The 22,488-nt window shown below is 40.1% G+C and overlaps 1 protein-coding gene and 2 non-coding genes across 4 annotated transcripts in view; 1 reads left to right on the plus strand and 2 right to left on the minus strand.

Annotated features, from left to right (window-relative positions):
- Positions 1–22,488, minus strand: part of LOC146307270 (partitioning defective 3 homolog) — a 474,057-nt gene that overhangs the window by 396,373 nt on the left and 55,196 nt on the right. The window lies entirely within an intron of this gene.
- Positions 17,562–17,643, minus strand: trnas-aga (transfer RNA serine (anticodon AGA)). Its single transcript has one exon. It is a non-coding gene; the product is annotated as a tRNA-Ser (tRNA).
- trnaw-cca (transfer RNA tryptophan (anticodon CCA)) lies at positions 20,896–20,967 on the plus strand. The gene has a single exon. It is a non-coding gene; the product is annotated as a tRNA-Trp (tRNA).

Here is a 22,488-nt window from a genome sequence, read left to right on the forward strand (position 1 = left end):
ACTAAAGCGAGGCCTGGTTCTCCTTAATGCCCTGTTAAGAGGTGCTGCGGCAAGGGGGAACTCCCGGTGCGGCTACTCTGGTCTCAGGTGCCACACCTGTGCTAATAGGACTGCTAATTGGAGCGTGGCACTATGAGAGCACACACACATTACACACATGCAGACAAAAGGCCAGGCTCACTAGGAAGCTGTGTGTGTGCGTGTGTGTGTGTGTGTGTGTGTGTGTGTGTGTGTGTGTGTGTGTGTGTGTGTGTACAAAGTCTCTCAACATAAAGAATATCTTTTAAAGGGAAGGTTTTGATTATTTGATGAAGGGCTGTATGTGGTACATATTGACAGTCAGTGTGCGGCTTTACTTTGCCATCAGACAGCTTTTTCTTATACAAGTCGAATATTGCTGCTGGTCTACCACTGCCACAATCTGTTAGTTTGTTTGTGTTGTTGTAAGACTTAAGAATTTTAAAAGGATAGTTCACATTCACCACAGTCACACAATAACACAAATAAACTAACAGAACAAAGCAGTGGTAGACCAGCATCTCCTATGTTCTGCAGGAAAAATGACTAATTTTGCCTGTGGAGTTTGGTTGGTTTGCAGAGAGCAATATTTGGTTTATATAATAATGGTGTCTCATCAGAAAAGGCTGTCTGGCAGCAAAGTAAAGTGGTAAACTAGTACTGATTTTTTTATTTTTAATCTGGACCTTTTTTAAGTGGCTAAGCAGTATGTTGCTTAGCATCTGTGCTGGTACTCCTCTCTGCTTCTCATAACTGGGGGCACGCCAGCCAACATCTAATACACTGACTATTGATAAGTAGCTAATACAACCCTACATCAAATAATCTGAACTATCTCTTTAATGTCTTGGTTTTTAAATATTAAATATGAACTTATTCATCATAAAATATGTACAGAGCCAGGCAGAGATAAAAAGAGGGAGAACAAAGAGTGAATAGAGGTCTTTCAACTTGACAGAAGTGCAAAAGCTTGTCTGTGTTTTTCCCATTTTTCCTTTTCTCCCAGCCTTTCTCTGTCCTCTTTATTCACCCCTACTCTTCCTCATGATAAGCATGGAGGCAACATGTTGAATAATATATTAGCATGTGCTGTTGATGGAGCAACCTGGTTTCAGGTGTGTGCGTAAACACACAGGCACGCACATACTGAACAACCTGTCAACCTGCAGCATGTCATCGTGTTACATGCGTTGTCAGGATCAGAAACACACACAAAATGCTATGAACACTACCCCCCACAATCTCATTCTCCATATCTCATGCATACGTCCTAAACCTCTGTCCCGCTGGACAAGTTGATCACATGCACACACATACATACACTTTCCACTGTCATTCCATTTCACAGAATTTTGTTGATGCTAAAAACATGCATCCCATCTGCACACTCCCACAGAGGCAGAAAGGAGCGATGTGCACCAAAATACAACAGAAAAAAGGTTTCTTTTGGTTGCTGGCAATGGGGATGTGTTCCACAGTTGTTGTTCAAAGAGCCGTATTTGAATACAAGTAGGTGGCACATCTGTCGAGTGTTTTTTTTCTGTCATGAATTATTAACATCCTGTCATTGCTGGCAGCAACAGCCATCATTATTTCGCTTATGAATAGAAATAATGCCAAAGTGTCTCATATCTATCAGTTGTGCCCACACAGTGTTTGTTGTGTTGAAATGTCTTTATAACAAAGAGAAAAACAGAATGATCAGCAAAAGCTGTTTTTTAAAAAGTGTGAAGTTTAGTGGAACACTTACAAATAACTGCATATACTAGGTAATACATGATAGAGTGTATTTAACCTCACTGGGGAGGTCTCTGTTCCATTATGACCCAACAAACAGAGGGCCCTATCTTACACCAGGCGCAAAGCTGTTGCGTTGGTGGTGCAGGTGGATTTGCTATCTTACCGCGTCTGCAAGATAGGAAATGAACTTGCGCATGGTCTGTGCAGCCATGGGCAGGAGGACCAAAAATGAAGGAAGTGTAAAGTAAAGTGTCCTTTGAACATGTTTTCTATCTGCAATAAAGTGTAAATATTGAAGTCAAAAGCGTACATATGTGTGTCTCCACAATCAAAAACACCATTCATTAATGTTAAACAGCATGAGTATATGTATCTAAAATTAATCTCACTAATAAGGAATCAGGAATTATTATTATAATTAGAAAGCCCAATAAATCTCAGCAGACCAAAGTGCGCACAGGACGGGGTCACAGCAATCTTTAACAGATCAGTCACATTGCAGCTGGAGCAGATGTAGTGTTTGTGTCTGCATGTTTATTGAGATCCAGAAAAAAACAAGGATTGAAAAATGATGATCTCATATCGCTATACCTGACCACAAGAGCAGTACGACCCAGGGAGAAAACGGTATGTGTGCTTCTGTCAGAGCCTGATGCTGGGTGAATAACCTGTGCATGATTTTGTGCGCAGGTTGAAGCTGCTCTTCAGTCTGACCCAGGTGGGTCTTCAGATGGATAGCAAGCCAGATAATGAAGATTATTTAATGTGGGGTTGGATGAGATACTTATCAATAGTCAGTGTATTAGCTAAAGCAGATGACCAAAAGTCACACAATAACACAAATTAACTACACGATGGGGGCACTTGTGGACCAGCAACTCCTGTGTTCTGTGAAGTAAAATACAGATTTCACACATTAAGTTTATTTGGTTTGGAGAGAGTGGTATTTGGCTTATGTCATGGTGGTTTTCTGTCAGAAAAGGCTGTCTGACGGCAAAGTAAAGCAGTGAAAGTATTCTAAATTTAGCGCATGCTCATAGTGATGTTTTTTTTTTTAGGCAGACCTTGTCTTCAGTGTCAAAAATACCTTTTGCTGCTGACCCTGTCCACAGCACTACATTGTTTAGCTTCCATGCTGATGCCCCTCTCTGCTTCATCAAACTGAGGACATGCCAACCACTAAATACAATACACTGATTATTAATAAGTACTTCATACAACCCCACATTAAATAATTCAAACTATCCCTTTAAGTTGAAATAACAGTTATGGTTGAAAAAATAAATGTCTGACTTGCAGTTATGTAAGAAAAACAACTTTGATCATGTCTACATGTGGTTTCATTTCAAAAGAAGCCGCATGCAATTTTCATCCGTTTGAACTGCAGAAAATTAATTTCCTTAATGTGGGGGTTGAACTCGCTCACTTTTTACTTTGGCAGCGTTCGTACCATCTCACCACTTTACACATAATATAACTGTCACTTTCCACATGGTGTCAGGCTGTAATTGGGCAGACGAGTTTTCTTTAATATGACTTCTGGTAAATGAGGCAAATGAGCGTTTGTGCCTGTGTGTGTATGTGTGTGTTGCCGTGATCAATAGATGAGTTGGTGAGTCCTCGTGCAGTTCATTCTCTCTCCTATGATCAATATGGGATTAGGGAGGAAGGCAAGGTCTGACTCTTGTCTTCTCTCTCATCTCATGGACTGTTTAAAGGCTCTTGAGGACAACATAGGGAGAGGAGAATAAACAGACTGAAGACTAGAAGACTGAAGAGGGGCGGATACATAAAGATGAGCTTGTTTGTATCTGTTAGGGGTTTAGACGAGGGTTATAGGGAATACTGCGATGATTCCTGAAATGATCCTTTCATATTTTATGCATTTGTTATTATCAGATGTCAGAGGCATGTAGTACTCTGAAACAATTTGGTGGTATCTCAATACGCTGAACACCATCAAATACACAGCGCTCACCTTCACCACTCTACAGACTGTATGGGTATGGGTTGTCATTTCTTTAGATTTGGTTACAAAAAGGATTAAATGCAGATATGATTTAACTGGTGTAGTTTCAATAGTACTCGGTACTTGGTTATTTCCAACACATCCTCATACCTACAGGACAAAATAGGTTGATTGCACATAACTCCCAAAACTGGACCTTAACTATGTTACACAAGTCATGTGACTTACATCATGTGACATTATACACATGGTTTACATTGTAAAACAGTCACAGTTTAGATTTTGCCAGAAAAACTACTTGAGTAGTTTTAGTCAACAAAACTGTGAGGGGCTGAAATTTTTTGAAAAAAGATCTAATTGTGATTATTTTGACTGATATTGCAATTTCAGCATGATTTGAGATATAAGAGTTAAGGGTAATTTTTACATCATTTTTCCTATTTTGATATAAAAGCATGTTAAAATGACTATGGTGTGATCTGTGGCCCTCCCTCAAATTGAAAATTGCAGAAAGCCATATTGCGGGCAGACATATATAACAAAACTCAAAACAGCTACAGGCTGATTTTTTGTTTCACACAGAAATTAAACCTGCTCTCTCTAGTGAAAATCCTGTATTTGTTTGAGTCATCCATCCATGCCACCTCCTCCAAATGTGGACTTTCTTGCTCTTTATGCTTCTGTCCTAATTCCATCACCCAGAACAATGAGTCGGAATAAGCTGCTTGCACAGTCAAACTAGACGCTTGTTTTTCTGGTGAGGACTTCAGTCAATACCTTAAAGGCACTGAGCACTGATACCCAACTCTAATTGTGATTCTGATGATTAGGTAATTACAGATGCTTACAGATGGAGAGATGTAAGACTAGAGATGATGACACACATGCATACATGTTGTGGCTATATGAGAGCATATTCCTGTGTTTTCACATGGTGAGTATAGTCTGTAAAGCTGTTCATTCCCTAAAGCCATAACCATTTAGATCTGCTCTCATGCATTTGTGTCCCCAGATGGCAGCGTCAAATAATCTCTGTTGAATTTAGTGCAGAGATATGTACCATCGTGTCAGTAAACTGCACACCGTCTGCAGTTGATGGCTGCTTTAAAGGCAAACAAAAATGGATGGAAATACTTGTTTAATGTAACCTGTTACTTTTCATATTCCTCCTGAACTATTAATTTTTCATGCTGTATCTTTCAGTATGCTGTCAAACTCAAATTCAGGTCAAGCCCATTGTTAAGACAAGCCTTGTCTTTACCTCAATCTATCTTAATTCCAGTTATCGTTACAAGACATTCATGCAGAAACTGGTCGTTTTAGACTCTTACAGGAGCCAAATGGAGTACACAGGATAGACATACAGTAGATTGTACGTACGCAAAATGAAACACACCATTTTTCCTAATGGTTGTAGAGAGGGCTGTTTGTGTGTCCTTTGGGAGTGTCATCGGTAGGTGAGGCCACACACAGTGTCAGTGAGTGAATCAGGGCTTTTACAGTGTAATGGCCTTTAAACAAGAAAGCCACAGAGAGTTTCTGACAGGGGACAATACAGCATGTCTCATGACTCTTCTTTCTTGTATGTAAAGACAGACATTTACACTAATGCTTGTATACGGGGCAGTGCTTCTAGCACAACAGAGCAATAATATCACAAACCATCAGATGTGTGTGTGGTGTGTGTGTGTACTGCTGATGGATGAGTGTCTTCAGAGATAAATGGGTGCCTATTATTTGTGCCTTTTATAGGCAAACTCCCTGCTGACTTCCGAATGGGAATAGCATGCAGTCTTCCTGCATGCGCGCGCATACACGCACGCCCAATCACACACACATTCACATAACGAGCTACAACTGAGGGGCCCTAGGCTGTGGCACATCTGTTGTAGAGGAGACATAAGGCATTCATGCAGGGACTCTCAAGATTCTCCATGTAATACTTCACAAAGGAAGGAAGAAGCCATAGTGGTGGAGGGGTCTAATGACAATTTTACCTAAGAATCCCTTCTGGATAAAACCATGGCTGCACACAAAGACACACTGAGACACATTCTTTCAAATTGGCCCACTGACCTTCAGATACCCTCCAGAATACATATGCCTTTTAGTACTTTTGACTTCTAGTGCAGACAGAGGACAAAAGGAAGGAGACGGGGTTATTTTGCATATTTAAGACAAAAGAAACTCTTTATATACAGAGTAGTGAGTCACTATGGTCCACTTCTGATACGATTTAGAAGAGCTAATTTTTCAAAATTATATATGTACCATGTATATGCTGTTTAAGGTTAAAATCTAGAGATGTTGCAATACCATTTTTTTCCTTCCTGATACTGATTCTCATACTTGAACTTTGTGTTTTAGCTGATACTGAGTACGGATCCAATACCAGTGTGTTAAAACAAATCTCAGACTTTGATCTACTTAGTAAAGAGTCTGCTTTGTTTTCCCCACAGAACTGAGAGAGTTCAGTCCAATCTAGTTCAGAATCACAAAAGAAAGACAATTTAAAAATCTGTGCAAGGTTTAGATTCCCACAAAAGCAAACCAAGTCAAAACCAACCAACAAAAGATTGAAATAACAGTGTCTGTTCAATAACAGATATTATACACAGCGAGTCCTCACAGTTCTGATGGTCAGTCGGTGAGTCCAAACAACAATATAAAAATCTGTATTCATTCTTTTGATTACATTGCACTGCATCAACATGTTATTTATTCTATGTATCATTAGCACAATTAATAATAGAACCACTTGTATTCTGTATTTTCATAATTGGTCATTCTGCAGATTTTTCTGTTCATTTTGCCTGGAACAAACTAAAAATGGCCATCACCATCTGAGGTGGCATCTTCAATTTGCAAGCCCACCAAAATGTGCATGCATGTTTGGTGCATCATTTGGTGGGAGGGGCTTAGAGGAATCATACGAGGCAGGAGAGAAAGAGAAGCGTAAGGTTTTGAATTGTGTATCTTCTAATTGCCTACTGTAGCTTTAATCGACTAATTGTTTTATCTTTAACACATTTTCAGAAACTGTAGTAGGACCAGTGCAGGCAGATATAAGTCTAGTATTATTAAGTAAGAGTTACAGTTCGATGGTCTAAATACAGTTTCAAAAAGAGTTAGGGTATGACTATATCTGGAAACTATTTTCCATCCCACCAGCAGTAAAAAAAAAAAAAGCATAGAGTAAAGATTTGAATAATTCCACACACTTGACCTGACTATTATTTGCCATCAATATTACAAACTATTTGACGATAAGGACACTCCAGCCCAAGTGACAAATCACACCGACCTGCGATAGGAAAGCATACAGCGCTTCAGCCTGCAGTACTTAAGCAGTGCAGGACATAATCTGAAGAGGTCTTTAGCCTTTTCTCATGAGAAGAGAGGCAATGAGAGCACACAGCCGTGGTGTTAGAGGGGATTCAGCTCTCTGTCTGCTACAATATGCCTGTCTAAAGCTCTCCAAACCGGGCTTAGCTTCCCGGCCCTGGCACCGCCTCCCTCTCTCCCCATGCCAGTGTCAACTTCAGCTCGGTGTGGCGCCAGCCGCCGACGCCAGACTCAGTTTAGCTCGTGGCAATGCCTACTCACCACTTGAAGTGGGTTTCTTCTCTCCTTCCTACAATGCTTCCTTCCTTCTTAGCATGGATGTCTTTCATTAGCTTCTCTTACTTCTCTTTATCTTGCTTGATTCATTGCTATTGTCCTTTTTGCCTCCTGTTTTCATTATCCTTTATTTACTCACTTTTTGATTGGTTGTCTTCTCATATATACGTGGTGGTCCTTTACCAAATCCTTCAACTATTAGCCCCTGAACCATTCCCACAGCTATACTAATTACTATGATATTTAAACCCACACACCACTCGAAACCCCAACTAGCCTGGTGTATATCATATCCCCTGTAATAAATGAACCCAGTCTAAAACAGAGCTTTGCCTTCCAAAGTCAATTTGAGAGCCAATTTTCAGACGCAACCTTGGAGTGACTTTGGATCTGTGAGGGTAATTATATATGGTTCTGAGAGAAGTAGTCAAGTGTTGAAAACAGCAGCTCATGGTCTGGAGACTCTTGAGACAAAAGCTACAGAGGGATACTTGTCATGCAGAAGAGACACTCGCTTGGTTTAACAAGGAGCTGAGAGGCAGCCGGCTGAGAGAGAAATAGGTCTATATTCAAAAGAATAAGCAATTGATGGTAGATTGAATTTTTCTGTTTAAGATTGCAGTCTCTGTTGAACTGGCTGTGACTTTGTATAAATAATTTCTTAGTGGGCGATTGGACCGTAGAGCCGCATGAAGAATGCACTGTTGCCCCCACGAGGTGAGGTGAAAAAGACTCACAGAAGACAAGATGACTTCCTCTGAAATGGGCCAAACTCACTGCAGCCACATAATGAGACGATGTGAATAAATAGCAAATATTACTTATCCATTTCCAAAGAGGAAACCAGGGCAGTGTGTCTCCGCCTGTATCTCTGCCTCATGCCAGTGGCCCCTGTGGGTGCAGCAGTCACCACATATGGATAAATGGGTCCTTTGTTATCTTAGTGCTCTTAGGTAGACCCCTCTGGGGGTCTTTGGGAAGGCAGTGGGATTCCAGAAGGGGGCCTGTATCTGTCACCTCTGTTTAGGGCTAGTCTCATGGCGGCTGACCCAAATCATGCGCCTGGGGCAATGCCGGGCCCCTCCACAGGACTCCACCGCTGCAGATAATAGGCTCGTTTGGCAAAGTATCCAGACACTGGAACCAAAGCAGCCCTGACAGCTGTCAACCATGACCAACATCCTCCTGCATGACACACGCACAACCAAGATATTGTGTGTTGCTGTTATAGTATGTCTGTGTGTGTGGTGGATACGTGCATGATTGTTTTTCTACAGAGGTGTGTACATGGGTACATGTTCTTGTCTGTGTGGATCCCTCCACTCTTTTTTCCTGTTTCGGCACTGCCTATCCACCCTTTGGTTAAACATCCTGGCACTTCCAGACAGGATTCAGGCGAGCCGACGCCATGTCAGTAGCAATTTGGCGCATCGGCAGATATCTCCTCCTGTAGGGAAGCTGTCATGGAGGGGAAATCAAAGACACCTACTTGACTAGCTGGGTTGCCTGGGAGCTGAAAATAAAGCTTGGTGACATGACCTGATTTCACCCATTTTACAAAAACCACAGCAGAAGATGTAGGAGTTGCCTACTGCTGTGCAATATGGAGTAATATCATTGTTACCCCAGGCACAGCAGTTGTGTATGTCATACTGCATATGCTACACAGCTGAAGCACTGCTTTTGTCAACAAGAATGGACTCATGTTATCTATAGTGGTGGCTCAGCAGGTCTATATCAGCAAGTTCAGCAGGCTGTCATTCACTAGTGATGTTTGAGGTTCAAGACCGCCAGATGACCTTTGTTCCACATCATCACATCTCAGACTGTCTTTACTATACACACAACACTCTAAGAACAATGCTCACCTTTAACCAGATTCCAACAGACTGACCTGAATAAATAAAGGTTGAATAAAGGTCAAATGAAAATACCTCACTGAGCAATCAGAGATGGGCAGAGCTAGAGAGGACTGAAAAAAAGAGACAACCAGCACAGGCAACACACAGAGCTGGAACAAGAACCAAAAGACAAAAACAAAGCTTTGACTCATGTATGGTTTGGTTTGGTTTAGTTTTTGCAGTCTTGGCTGGTCTGGACTGTAACTAGAGTGCTGCAGGAATTAGTCCTAAAACCTGGAAATGAGTTAGCATATTAGCACCTCCGGTTGCCTCGTACTTGAAGCTATGAATGTGTTTTTGGTTAGATGTCTGAAATAAAGTCTGCGGTTACAAGCCACAAAACAGACTTTCAATGTTTTTTTCTACATCATAAAAGATGGCAGTAAATTTAATTTTTGGGTTCTCTAAAAATGATTTTGAAGCTTTTACATGTCTTAAAAAGGCGACTGCTAAGAAGTGGCTGACATGAAACATCATCATGCTGAACACTAGTCACTTAGTGGTGGTGATTTGAAGCCGTGTGACCACCACTATAGCCTTCAAAATCTGCACTGCTTGACCTCACATAAAAAACTAATTACTTGTGGCATCAATACTCTGCAGTCAGAACAACAGTGCCCTCTGTTGCATAGGTGATACAGCAAATTTCGTTCCTTACCTGGAGACATTTGAACTTTGTCATATTCAACATTTCATTGCTATTTGCCATTGAAATATTGGCACTCAGACCATAATTTATGCTTTATAATTAGGGTTGCCCATTGAAAGCTGAAGAGACCCCCCAATTGACTGAGATTCTTCAAGCGGAGCCGTCCTTTATGTTTTGTCAATCAGTGTCCAGTGTATTTCTGGACATTTTGGACATCTGAAGTTGCTGCAAAATGAGTGCTCCTTGCTCTCAAACTGCTCTCTGGGGTAAAATCATTCCACTACATCAAGTTGTCCCGTCTGCTCACCGTGGACATGCTGAGATGTTAGCACCGCAATTGCAATGGTAAAGTTACAGCTCACAGCAACTTAATACAATATAGTCTTAGGCTTTTGTTTAATAGTGTTGGTAAAAAAAAATGTTGGACATGTTGTTGCAAAGTTCGCACAAATTAGGTTGGAGGGCTAACTTGTCTTGTTTACTATTTTTCATGACTGTCACTGTCCCCATGGACGTCCCACCAAACCCATTCACAAATCTGCCATTGCTTGGTAGTCTATACAGAAAAAAGAATGAATATTCAAATATTTGTATTGCACCGCCAAATCTGATTTGACAGACAAAGTTCTGAGGCAGATGCACCCTAGTCATAGAGAAATGAAAGACTACATTTGAATTCCTGCCTTTTAAAAAGCATTAGACTGTATCATCAAATACAGCGCAAGTCATTTTCTGCAGTATATCACACATCATTAGAGCAACCTGTGCTGTTGTACTGCTGTCATCACTACAGGTTTGCTGCAGAGGATTTTCCAGGTTCCATAGCTCTGCTTCATTGAAAACAATCTGCTTTGCATACAATACAGCACAGCAACATCTATAAACAATACATTGCTGATTTAAATCCCCCTCATGCACTCAAAAAGACTGCAGAGTTACTAACAGTAAAGGCCTGTTGTTCAGATTCAATGGAAAGAAGCAGAAAGGCATTTCCCCACTGTGAGGGATTATAACTGCATAAGTGGGAAAGAGGGAGTTGCTGAAAAAGAACTACAGTGCTCGACAAACCTTCCCCGGGTAAGTGAAGTTCAAAAACTAGGAACCTAATAAACAAGCAACAACCGACAATAAATCCAAAGCCCCAGAGGAAAATGAAATGAAAAACTGCTTGCTGCCGCCCACCAGCCTCTGAGCAGAGCAGCAGAGGTGAGGATAAATTCCGCTACCATACCGAGTCTTTCAGGACGCAGAGCTGACTCCGGTCCTTACAGGCTAATTACAGCTGAGTATGGCAGGGTGTGTGTCTGTCAGGTTGTGTGTGTGGGCATGTGTGACTCTGTCAGAGTGTCGGACTATTTCTGTACGTGTGTTCTCATGTGAATATATGTGTGATGTCTCATTTTGCCCGAGTGCTTTTTTATTGTCTCTCTGCCAGGTGACGACATTTACACTTTCTGGCCAGGAGAGGAGTTCAAGTGTGTGTGTTCTGATCTAATACCATCAGCAGTTACACATTTCAAAGTTGAAGAATATAACCATATGTTTGCCTGAATCTGAGTGTCAGACTGAGGATACGTGTCAGTCTAAAGGGACTTTTTCTGAGCAGAAACAGGTGCTGCTGGCTGACAGAGAACTACAGAAACTATCGTACATTCCTGCATGTATTTCTCCTCCAGTTTCTGCATCCTCCTGTCAGAGGGTTATCAAGTCAACTACACCACATTTGGGACGATCGATATCTATTGGAGAATTAACAACAAGGCAGTGGTGGTTGTGGTTGAGTCTGCAGCAGGTGGTTAAAACTGCCTAGAACATCATTGGTACTCATCTACTGAACATCAATGATATCAGTGAGGTGAGGTGCCCGCGCAGAGCTATGACTATACCTGCCATGGCCACAGTCTGTTCACCCAGCTGCCATCTGACAAGAGATAGACAAGTATCCACCGCCAGATTGAAGAGCGGCTTCTTCCATCAGACTGAGTCTTTAAAGTTTGTGTAAAGCAACAATAAAAGTTTGTTCCGAGTTTGTCACACCACAGAAACACATAATTAGCCATCCAGCCAAATCTGAATGATTAAAAAAACAAAACAAAAAACACTGAATTTATATAATTAGGTCTCAAAATCATAAAAAAAAAAAAAAAAATAGCAGCATCACTGCTGGACTGATTTGGACTGAGAGAGTTGCTGAAAGTACACTGATAACTGACTATGAGGGAGGATGACTTAGTGGGTAGGTTCATGAAGCTTATATAGTGTTGGTGGGCCATGGCTCCTGCATGTCACCAAGCCATGTTTGAAGTCTGCCCAAAAAAATCCTGAACAGTCAAACTCCACAATTCATTACTACATGGACCTCAGTTTTTTCACATTTTGAGCAACTCTATTCTAAAATGGATGTTTAAAAGAAAATCTCCCTTTTTCCTTTACACAGTCTCATCAGCACCCATCCATGCCAAATAGTTATTTTTATTTCTATGACTTCTTATTTTGTCAATCAATCTATAGTATATTCATATCCTGTATATGCATATAATGCATAAAATTTGTGTATATATTTGTTTTGTCAGCAGAAAAAAAGAGAACTACAAGTTAATCTTGTTACACATCCCTATGTTGTAAAATGATAAATAAATCTAACTCACACCATTTAGTTCAATTGCATATTAGAAACAAAAGTGACTTAAGTTGAATGTTCTGCAAAATGTCTTTTATTCCAAATGACCATGTCCATTGATATATCTCTATATATTTACAGATATTGGAGCCGCTAGGACAAAACACATTAAGATGTTGCACAGTAGCTGGACTTCCAGTGAGCTGTCTGTTTGGCCAGAAGAGGGCAGCATCTGGATCATAACACACTGGAGCACAATGTAGCCTGCCATGAGGGGACTGGCTTCAGTTTCTGCATATATCAGAGCGTATCTGGTGTTGCTCAGGCATTTTTAAGTATTGAATACATTACAGACCTGCTGGAAATCAACCTGGAGTCAAGTCTGTCTGACTGCATACCAAACTGTGTCTGTAAAGTGGAAAACTCTATGACATGGATCAAATTGAGCACTATGAGAGGATATTTCTTCTTATTATTATTCTTTATTTATTTATTTCTCATACAGAGTACTATCTAATTGTCATTAGTACACTAATTACATGAATATAAAGTAACAAAACAGAGATCTTCCCTATTTACTGGATTTTATTGACTGTTTCAGAATACTAGGGGTGTAAATCAAGTTTCATCCAATTCTTTGGACAACTATATGATATTCGCTGATATCACAAAGTCTGCCACGACTGGGGCTGTGACTGGTATTAGATGATGTCCATTTACCACATTCAGTTACATACACCCTTTCAAGCTTTTGTGACACAGAGATACCATGGGAATTGCAAATAAGGGCATATCTTAAAGATGACGATATAGATTGATATTTTCACTTTGAATCACTCATATTGGATCATTAAACAATGAATTGATATATTGATGCAAATTAATGTATTATTACACCGTTTTTTTTCCAAAGCTGTCCAAATTACTGTTCTGATTAATTACTGAATGCACTACAGTACAGCAGCCACAGTACCGTATATAAAAATAGCTTACTCACTGTTGCATCTAATTTGCCTTGTTGCCAAAAAACAAGTCTCTCAGTGAGACAAAAATGACTCTTTTTTTCCATCATGATTTCAATGCACACATAGCACCAGCCTCAGGTAGCCAGTCAGAAGCACACAGGCTGTCAGAAGACAGCATATCATGGGAGCAAATTGTTTTTGACTAATTTCTGTAATTTTATTTTATTTTTTCCCATATTGTCACGTATTAAAATGCCCAAAATGAACAGCGTAAGCAGTGTACTTTGTTACTAATAAACAGCATTTGTCCATCAACTTTTTATGCAGTCAGAAGACGTATGAATGGCTTGATGGTTTTACTCTCTGCCTTACTCTCTTACTCTCTGGCAGAGTTTTCTACAGAAAACAGAACTTAATCACGCTGTCCTGGATGCATTAAAATGTTCAGGAAATACTGCAGTAGACAATGAATCATATATACAATACATTCAGTCCAGAGTCCACAAGGTGTGAGGTGAATACATTACACTGTCTGAGAGACGATGGTGAGAGACAGCCAACCAGACACAATAGTCTTCAATCTATGCCAAAAGAGGCTACGTTCACTCACAAACACATCCGTACACAAATGCAGGCACACATTTACACACATGCACACACACACACATGCACACACACACACACACACACACACACACACACACACACACACACACACACACACACAGAGCACAGACAAACAGAGTAATTAGTCTTTGATTTCCCCCGGCAGTGTTCTGGTACCAGGGGGCAGCTGCTGGGACCCTGCTTTAGCCTTGGCTAATTTCACTCACGGCTTGATCTCGACCCAGTGCAGGTGCCCACTTGGCACCCGACTGCCGTTACCATGGCAATGCCAACTTCAGGGGCCAAGAAAATGCCAATTGTCCAAGGAGCTCAACCACAGGAGCCGTGGATGTGGCGTTCATTATAAACAGGCCGCATTAGCACAAATGGAGGACGCAGTCAGATCTGGACAGTTCACTTTGGTTCAGTTTGTTCTCTTTGCTCTCTTTGTACTTCCTATACGCTGTTTTTTTTGTTCAGTGAAATGACATGTGTCTGTAATTCTGAGGCTGCAATCCGTCCCCAAAAACAAAAGACAATGCACTGAGACTGTGCAGCAGACGGCATACAGACAAGACTGCAGACTGCTTAGCTTGTGCTTGAGCGCCTCTTTGTGGCTCTTACGTGTTACTGCAGCACATGTCAGGCTGCAAGTCCACGCCTGCATGCACCTGCTGGAAAACACACCACACTGAACCGCTGATTCAGGTACTCCTGCTGTAACAAGCTTTTTCTCTTTATCGCCCTCGAGGATTCAAACCTGCACTCATTAAGCCCACGGGACGGGGCAGCTCAGACTCACCTCTGTTAATGAGGGACATCCAGACTACAAACACCAAGGGGCCCACTACTGAAATCATCTCCACTTATTTGCTATGAAGCTCACTTTAGACCTACTATTTAGATGGCAACTTGCACACTCAGCAGGATGACAAGTTGGATGAAGTTCAGTCAAGCATGAAGAGTTAATGATGTCTGACGTGAGGGGGGGACTTAACAGTGGAGTGCATAGGCTGTGATGTCATCACAAGGAGACATGCTCAATGTTTGTGGTTTGTTTTGTTGTATTTTACATTTATTTAACCAGATAAGTCAGTTAAGAACCAGTTCTCATTTACGAGGATGACCTGGCCAAGAGGCAGTGAAAGACATCAAAACAAAGATGGAGTTTGTGCAAGAAGACAATATCAAAAGAAAGTAAAACATCACAACATATGTATCATGTACAACAACAGAAATGTGTACTGTATTCCACAGAAGCAAATTCAAAAACAGGTACAATGCAGAAACTATCACTTGTAATGAGTTATTAAAGCTGGTTAAAGGAATGAAGGTGTGGAGTTTTAGCATCTTTTGCAATTCGCTGCAGTCAGTAGGAGATACAAACTGGAATGATTAATGAGTAAAGGGGGCACAGATTTTTGGATTGACTGTGCTAATGAAATTGCTAGTACATAAATGACAGTTATATGGGGGTTTGCCAAAGATAGTTTTATCAATGAACTAACAGGACTGGATCAGTTGCCTGGTATGGAGTGAAGGCCAGCTGATTAAGGCAGTGGCTCTCAAATATGGGTCCAGTGATCCCCAGGGGTCCATGGAACTCTGCCAGGGGGGCCATTAAAATTTTTCAGATTTATTCATTTAAATTATATATAAAAATAATTAGAGATGCATTATCCGGATTTTCATTCAGCTGATATGATACTTAATAATTACTTGCTTCTCATGGCTGATATCAATACCCAACAGACCTCACTGTAAGCCTATTTTTTCATTTTAACCAAGGTGTGCTTTACAGAGTGGTAAAAGATGTTAATTTTCTGTTTACCGTAATTATTGTATTATTTTAGGTTTATGTGTCACCATAACAATGAAGATTTTAAGACTCAGAGAAACTTCAGCATCTTCAGTATACATCTGATTCCAGTAAAGAAGGCCGTGTGTTGTACATGCTCTCTTCTCCCGACCATGAAAATCTAAATAAATTCCACTTCTTAACAGATGAGTCTGAAACTCACATTTTATATTACACATTCAAAGGACTTAATTACAGGAATAAAGCTCACTTCTGCCTGAGACGATGAGTCTGTCTTGCGCAACAACAACAGTTTTGAAGTTTTATATACCATTTGAATTGCTAATGCAATAGCCCAATTTCCCTGCAATGACCATTAAAGTTTAATCTAATTTCATCTAATTGGCCATATCACACCCATTTTCATTCCTTTATAAACTCATTTCAGCAGACCCATATTGTGAATATCTTACCTAAGGCCATCTTCTAACCAGGAGTCATTTTAATTGCCACATTGCCATCTGGTGTATGAATGAAGTGTCTGTATCACAGCCATTTCCAGCCATTTCATAGCTATCAGTAGTGTTTTTTCACACAGAATAAATTTTCATAAGTCTAACCTAAGGCTCCCGAGCTAGATGAAAGTTTACACCTCCTTCTCAGACGCTCTTGACTGACTGAGTGAGGCTGTGTCATTTGGCTAGGGGCTCCTTCAGTCCTGCTGAAGATTTAGCAGGCTAAACACAACAGGAGTTAGTCTCATTTGAAATTATGTATCAGGATATTATGTATCAGCAGCTGTCCATATAAAAACAGACACAAGACCACAGGCTCTACTCCTCTGAGAAAAGCTGTATGTTTCTTGGTGTTTGATTCATGTGCATGTTGATATAATTCATTAGTTTCCACCACAGGTGTTCTACAGTGAGGGCAGTAGGTGGGCCACAAATTCAGTCTAAACTAGCAAAAAAACCCCACTAAGATTCCACTTTTATTCTAGATAAGACAATATTCCAAATTTGGTTCAGGTCATGTAAACAGCATATTCCATTTGAATGTTCCTACTTAGGCCTTACTCCAAATGTAGCACTTTCTGATTAAGATGTGGGATATGCTGATATTATTTGGGTTTTAGGAGCATGCGTTGGACATGTATATAGTTCATTCAGAATACGCAATGGGTGTTTTTACTGCAGATTGCAAGACACAGCCTCTTGCCTCTTAACCATCAGTTCTGTGTGTTGTAAACATACCAACTAACCACAACTTCACAGGGCTGGGGTACAGATGTAGGCATATAAGAAAAAAACTCATTCCTGGATGGAAGGTAAAAGACATTATGAAAGACTTGGACATCAACAGGTTTTTTAGATATGCTTTGGTATGCTGTAGATATGATACATAAGCCGTAGGATATATGTCATCACATTAAGTGAACTATGCACGCCTGCATGCATGTAAACAGCTTATTGTCAGCAACAATTATTGTCTTTGTTGTAGTCACTGACTGTGCTTTAGAGTTTCTCAGGTTATCATCACACAGATAGACCTGCATGGATTCAGTCACACTGAACACAAACTATCTGACATCATCGATCAAACCTTTACTTTATGAATTCTGAAACAGAAACTCCCTCAAATTCTCTCTGGCTCTAACTGGCCAAAACAGTCCTGCGTTGTCGGCAGGATTCGAACCTGCGCGGGGAGACCCCAATGGATTTCTAGTCCATCGCCTTAACCACTCGGCCACGACAACCCCCACATACACTAACTCACCCACCCACCCATCTGCTGTGTGTCAACCAGCTGGAGTAATTCAATAGTTTCCACCACAGGTGTTCAGTACAGTCAGAGGGCACAAGCTGTGGTGATACATAGACCACAAATTTTAAGTGCACTTATTTCTAATAGCTAAAATAGCAAAAACTGTTGTTTCAAGGACTATTATGTTGCTGTTGGAAGTTACTCAAATGCAATAGTCTATAGTCGCTCTATTCAACTGGCAGCCTGTGGGCCCAGTCCAGCTTTTTGTTCATTTAGAAAAAATGAACAAGTTAACATAAAGAATTTCTTCAAATGACTACTAACTACCCAAATGATTGAGTTGTGTTTCAATCAATACATTTTGAACTTTCAAATGGTAGGTTCATGACTCTGACATAGGGTCCATATACCTATTCCACTGATATTAACTGCTTCAAGTCGCACTTGATTGATTTCCACTTCATGTAGTAGGGTTGTAATTGTATATGCAAAAGAACCACTATCCATGGTAACTGTAACTAATTTTGTTTTCAGTTGGTGGGTCCCTATCCACCTTTTTAATGTGCATTTTTAATTTGCACATAAAAACTGAGTGCAAATTCATAAAATTTGACAATAAATTCAAATATGAAAAAAGTTTTTACACATGACTTAGGAGGAAAAGTTGATAGTGTTCTTATTATCCCTAACCCTAATACTTATATGCTGTTTAATGTTATTTATAGTACCTTTAATATTAAATACATTCAAAAATTGTTACCCACAGTTGTATCTGTAGCCTTATGCACCATATAGCAACTGTTTTTTTTAAATGCACTGCTTGGTCTGCACCTGAAACGGTTTATTCCAGGCATAATCTAGATTCTAGAGTCACTATACCATGGCAGCACAAGGTCTTCAACAGAGGTTCAGTTTGTGCAGCAAAAAGATTAACACAGAAAGACATTGTAGAATATAATGCATACTGGCATTCATAACTCATCCGAGAACACACACTACAGATCTAGACTGATATAGTTAAATAGCGTACATTTCATATAATCATCAGACTTAGATTTGGAGAAACAGTATTGCTCTCACAAACCACCACTTCACACTTCAGTCCAACTGGTGGCAGCAGTGCACCAAAAAGCTGGTGGGCCAACAGCCAGTAAACATCAACAAACCCTTGAAAATGTATAGACTATTGCACACACATTCACTACAGTTCACTATAAACAGATATAATATTACAGGCAGTGTGAGGACATTTTGGACAGACAGGATGGAACTAAAAGGCCCTGTGTTTCTGATCTCAGTTGCATCTAACCTCTGTGATCTGAGCAACTATATCACCAGCGAATCATCATCATTTCTTCTGAATTGTCTTCATCAGGGGAAAAATGTAAACAGATAACTAAGCTTCACACTGGAACCAAACCTGGAACAGCGAGAGGAACATTTGTGCAACACAAAACCAAAAGTAAACTGCCCAAATTCGCATCTTCTACATGCACATGAACTGGAAGTTAGATTGATAATCAATGTGCAGATCTGTGGAGCAGGGACAGACAGGCTGCAACATGCAGCTCTGTGACTGCGTATGAATCACAGCATGATAATCTGACTGCTGAACCTGAGCCAGACACACACACACACACACACACACACACACACACACACACACACACACAAGGCTTGGTGCTCCCAACGGTAAAGGCACCGAAACTTGCAAGGTGACAACAGTTTCACACAGTTTCTACATTGCCCCCCCCACACCCAGCCCCCGCTGCTCAGTTTTCTCTCCATGACCCTGCAGAGACACATGCTACATGTAAAATCATTTGTTTACATTTGAATATGACAGAAATCGTTACAGAAAAACCAGCAACAGTGGATATCAGCACTCAGTAAATTTGAAGTAAGGACTACAGGGTTAAACATTCTGTGGGTCAAAATCTTCTTGCCCAAACCAAATGTTCAAGAGATTTATTCGTAGTAAGTAGTGAAAATTCAACTTTTGTATTACACTAACTCAAAAATGTTAATTGCCAGTACAATTTTCTTTCTTTTGTGTTTATTCAACTCATAATTTTCAATTGAGAGAAAAGGGGAAATATATTTATTTTTATACTTATAAATGTATTCAGTTCTATCAAATTAATGCAATGGGAGGGGTGAATCAAAATTATTTTTGCAATAACTGAAATTATTTGAGTTGGCTTGATCAATAATTTTAATTTAACTGTCATTGAAGACCACTTGTAAAACCAGTTGCAAATAAGTACTGCAGACTTATTCAGGTTTACAGTTTAGTGGTTATTAAATAACAACAAAGACTACAGTTAATTGTTATGTTAAGGGATGAAATGTCTATACAACAGCAAAAAATGTTCATCCCGATTTTCCAAAGTCCAACATAATGTCTGTAAGTGTCTCATTTTGTCAGTCCACAGCCCAAAGATATTCACTTTAATCTGATAATAAACAGAGAAAGCAGGAAACCTCCATATCTGAGAGGGTGAAAACAGCATTTTCTGCCATTTTGCATGAAAAATTACTTTAAAGATTAATCAATTATCAAAATAGTTTATAGTTTAATTCTTAACTGCCAGATTTACTTGGCCGGCATGTCATTTTACTTGCCCTGGGCAAGCAGACAAGCCTTATTTTTGAGCCTTGGGAGTATCAGTCTGACATATTTTTTTAACTTGAAAGAAAAAGAAAGAGTAATACAGAGACAAGGTGATCTATAAAGAAAAACCAAGTAAAAACACGGTACACTATCTATCAAATTAAGATATAAAATACACACCATAGGATGGAAATAACCTTCAGTTGTTTCATTTAAAGTTACAATTTGACTCTCTTGAATGGTCTGATCTGGCTGTTTACCGTCATTAATATCAACCTGCAAACTCTGCTGTGATATTAACTTAGCTGTTGGCTACTTTAGCTATTTTCAATAATGTAAAATACATTCAAACTAGCTACTGACAAACCTTAGTGGTAAAATGGTCGAAAATTAAGGAAACTTTTTTTTTGCCTATGAGCTACAAAAACAACTGTTTATCAGCAGCTGCACATGAAGACTTTGGCACTACACAACTGTGTGTTGAGTGTGCAGGTTTGTATTTGTACAGATTACACACACTGCTTTTTAAGGGAGCAGGCAAGAGGAAAGACAGGAAGGTGCAAAGTTGGAATAGTTCTGCAATGTGCACCATGTAATATCAACTCAGGTCAGAGGTAAGCTATGGTGGAGGACCTCGTGGCGCAACGGTAGCGCGTCTGACTCCAGATCAGAAGGTTGCGTGTTCAAATCACGTCGGGGTCAGTGGCTTTTAAGGTGAAACAGGGCTGCACCCACTCCTACATCCTGTTAAACCTGTGCCAACTGCTGTTTGAAGGGATCTGCTCACACATAAGAACTCTCAGCTCTACCATCAAATGAACTAATACTTGTGGCAGATAGCTAGCATACTTTGAAAAGTCTGAACACAACTGAATGATGCAGCAATAAGTGGTCCTCCCTTTCAAAATGACTGTACTTCTCACGTAATAGTTCTCAACATGGGGGTCAGAACCACAAACAGGGTTGCAAGATCAGTTATTTCATGGTTATGGAGAGTAAAATAAAATATTATGGCAAGCAGCTCTCAGTGACATCAGACCCTAAAAGACATTCAATATAAGTAACAAGCAGACTGGGGGTCGCAAACACCAACCAGATTATTCTGGGGGTCCCGTCTCAAAAAAACTGAGAACCACTGTTCTAGTGAATAGCTTTAGCCTGTTATGGCTGCATGGGTTCCTCTGTTTACATCACGTTAAGGCTCATTAATGCTCTATGTAAGATATGCATGTGGAAATAGACCAAACCTTCTGTCCATACTCTATGTTCATTTTGTCCATACATCTGCATATTTTCTGAAAGCTTATAGATACAGACCAAATGGAGCAGTACCACTGGTAGTCGTGGGGGTAGTTTAGCAGTGTAGCCAGTAGATCAAGCAAGACATGACCACAAGATACAAGAAATACATTTTAAAAATCCACTAAGTATTGTTAATGACATTTGTCATTAAATTGGCAGTGAAAAAAATTCACTGTCCATGTGTCGTGATGTATTGAATGGTATACAGACCAACTCCACCCACAATGCTGCCTCTGCTTTCGCCTCTTTCAAAAGAGGTTTATTTCTACAAGATCTTCCAACATCGCCATGTTTGCTGTTGTCAGAAACTTTTGACTCTTCTTCAGGGTTGACTTTGAGCAGGGCCCTCTAATGTATGAATTGCTTCAAATCCTGGCCAACATAAAAGAAACATGAAAGTATGTGGGCAGTGACGGTTATATTGTTAAAAACCTGCATGTCTAGTTTCAGATGTAAAGGGAGATTTATGTGAACTTTAATACCACTGAGATTCTGAATGTAGTTGAAAGTGTTGCTGTAACACCTGGCAATGAAACACTCACTGAATTATAGACAAACACAAAAAGTGCCAAAAAAAAAGAGACTAACAACATATAACAAGTTCAGGTAAAAATCAAGGTATTTTTTGTCACTTCATACTGAGAATAAGTGCATATTTCTGACAATTGAAAATGTCTGGTTAACTGCCTGTTAGCAGTAAAACAGGGACAGAGGCAGGAGCTGATGTAAACTGGACAGACTGGATTTACTACTAACTAATACACACACACACAGAGAGAGAGAGAGAGAGAGAGAGAGAGAGAGAGAGAGAGAGAGAGAGAGAGAGAGAGAGAGAGAGAGAGAGAGAGAGAGAGAGAAAAGCACCCATACACTTTCAGATACAATCAAGTGTGTGTATACACACACACACACACACACACA

This window comes from Lutjanus erythropterus, chromosome 21 (assembly GCF_056507025.1).
Source record: "Lutjanus erythropterus isolate fLutEry1 chromosome 21, fLutEry1.hap2, whole genome shotgun sequence".
NCBI lineage: Eukaryota > Metazoa > Chordata > Actinopteri > Lutjaniformes > Lutjanidae > Lutjanus > Lutjanus erythropterus.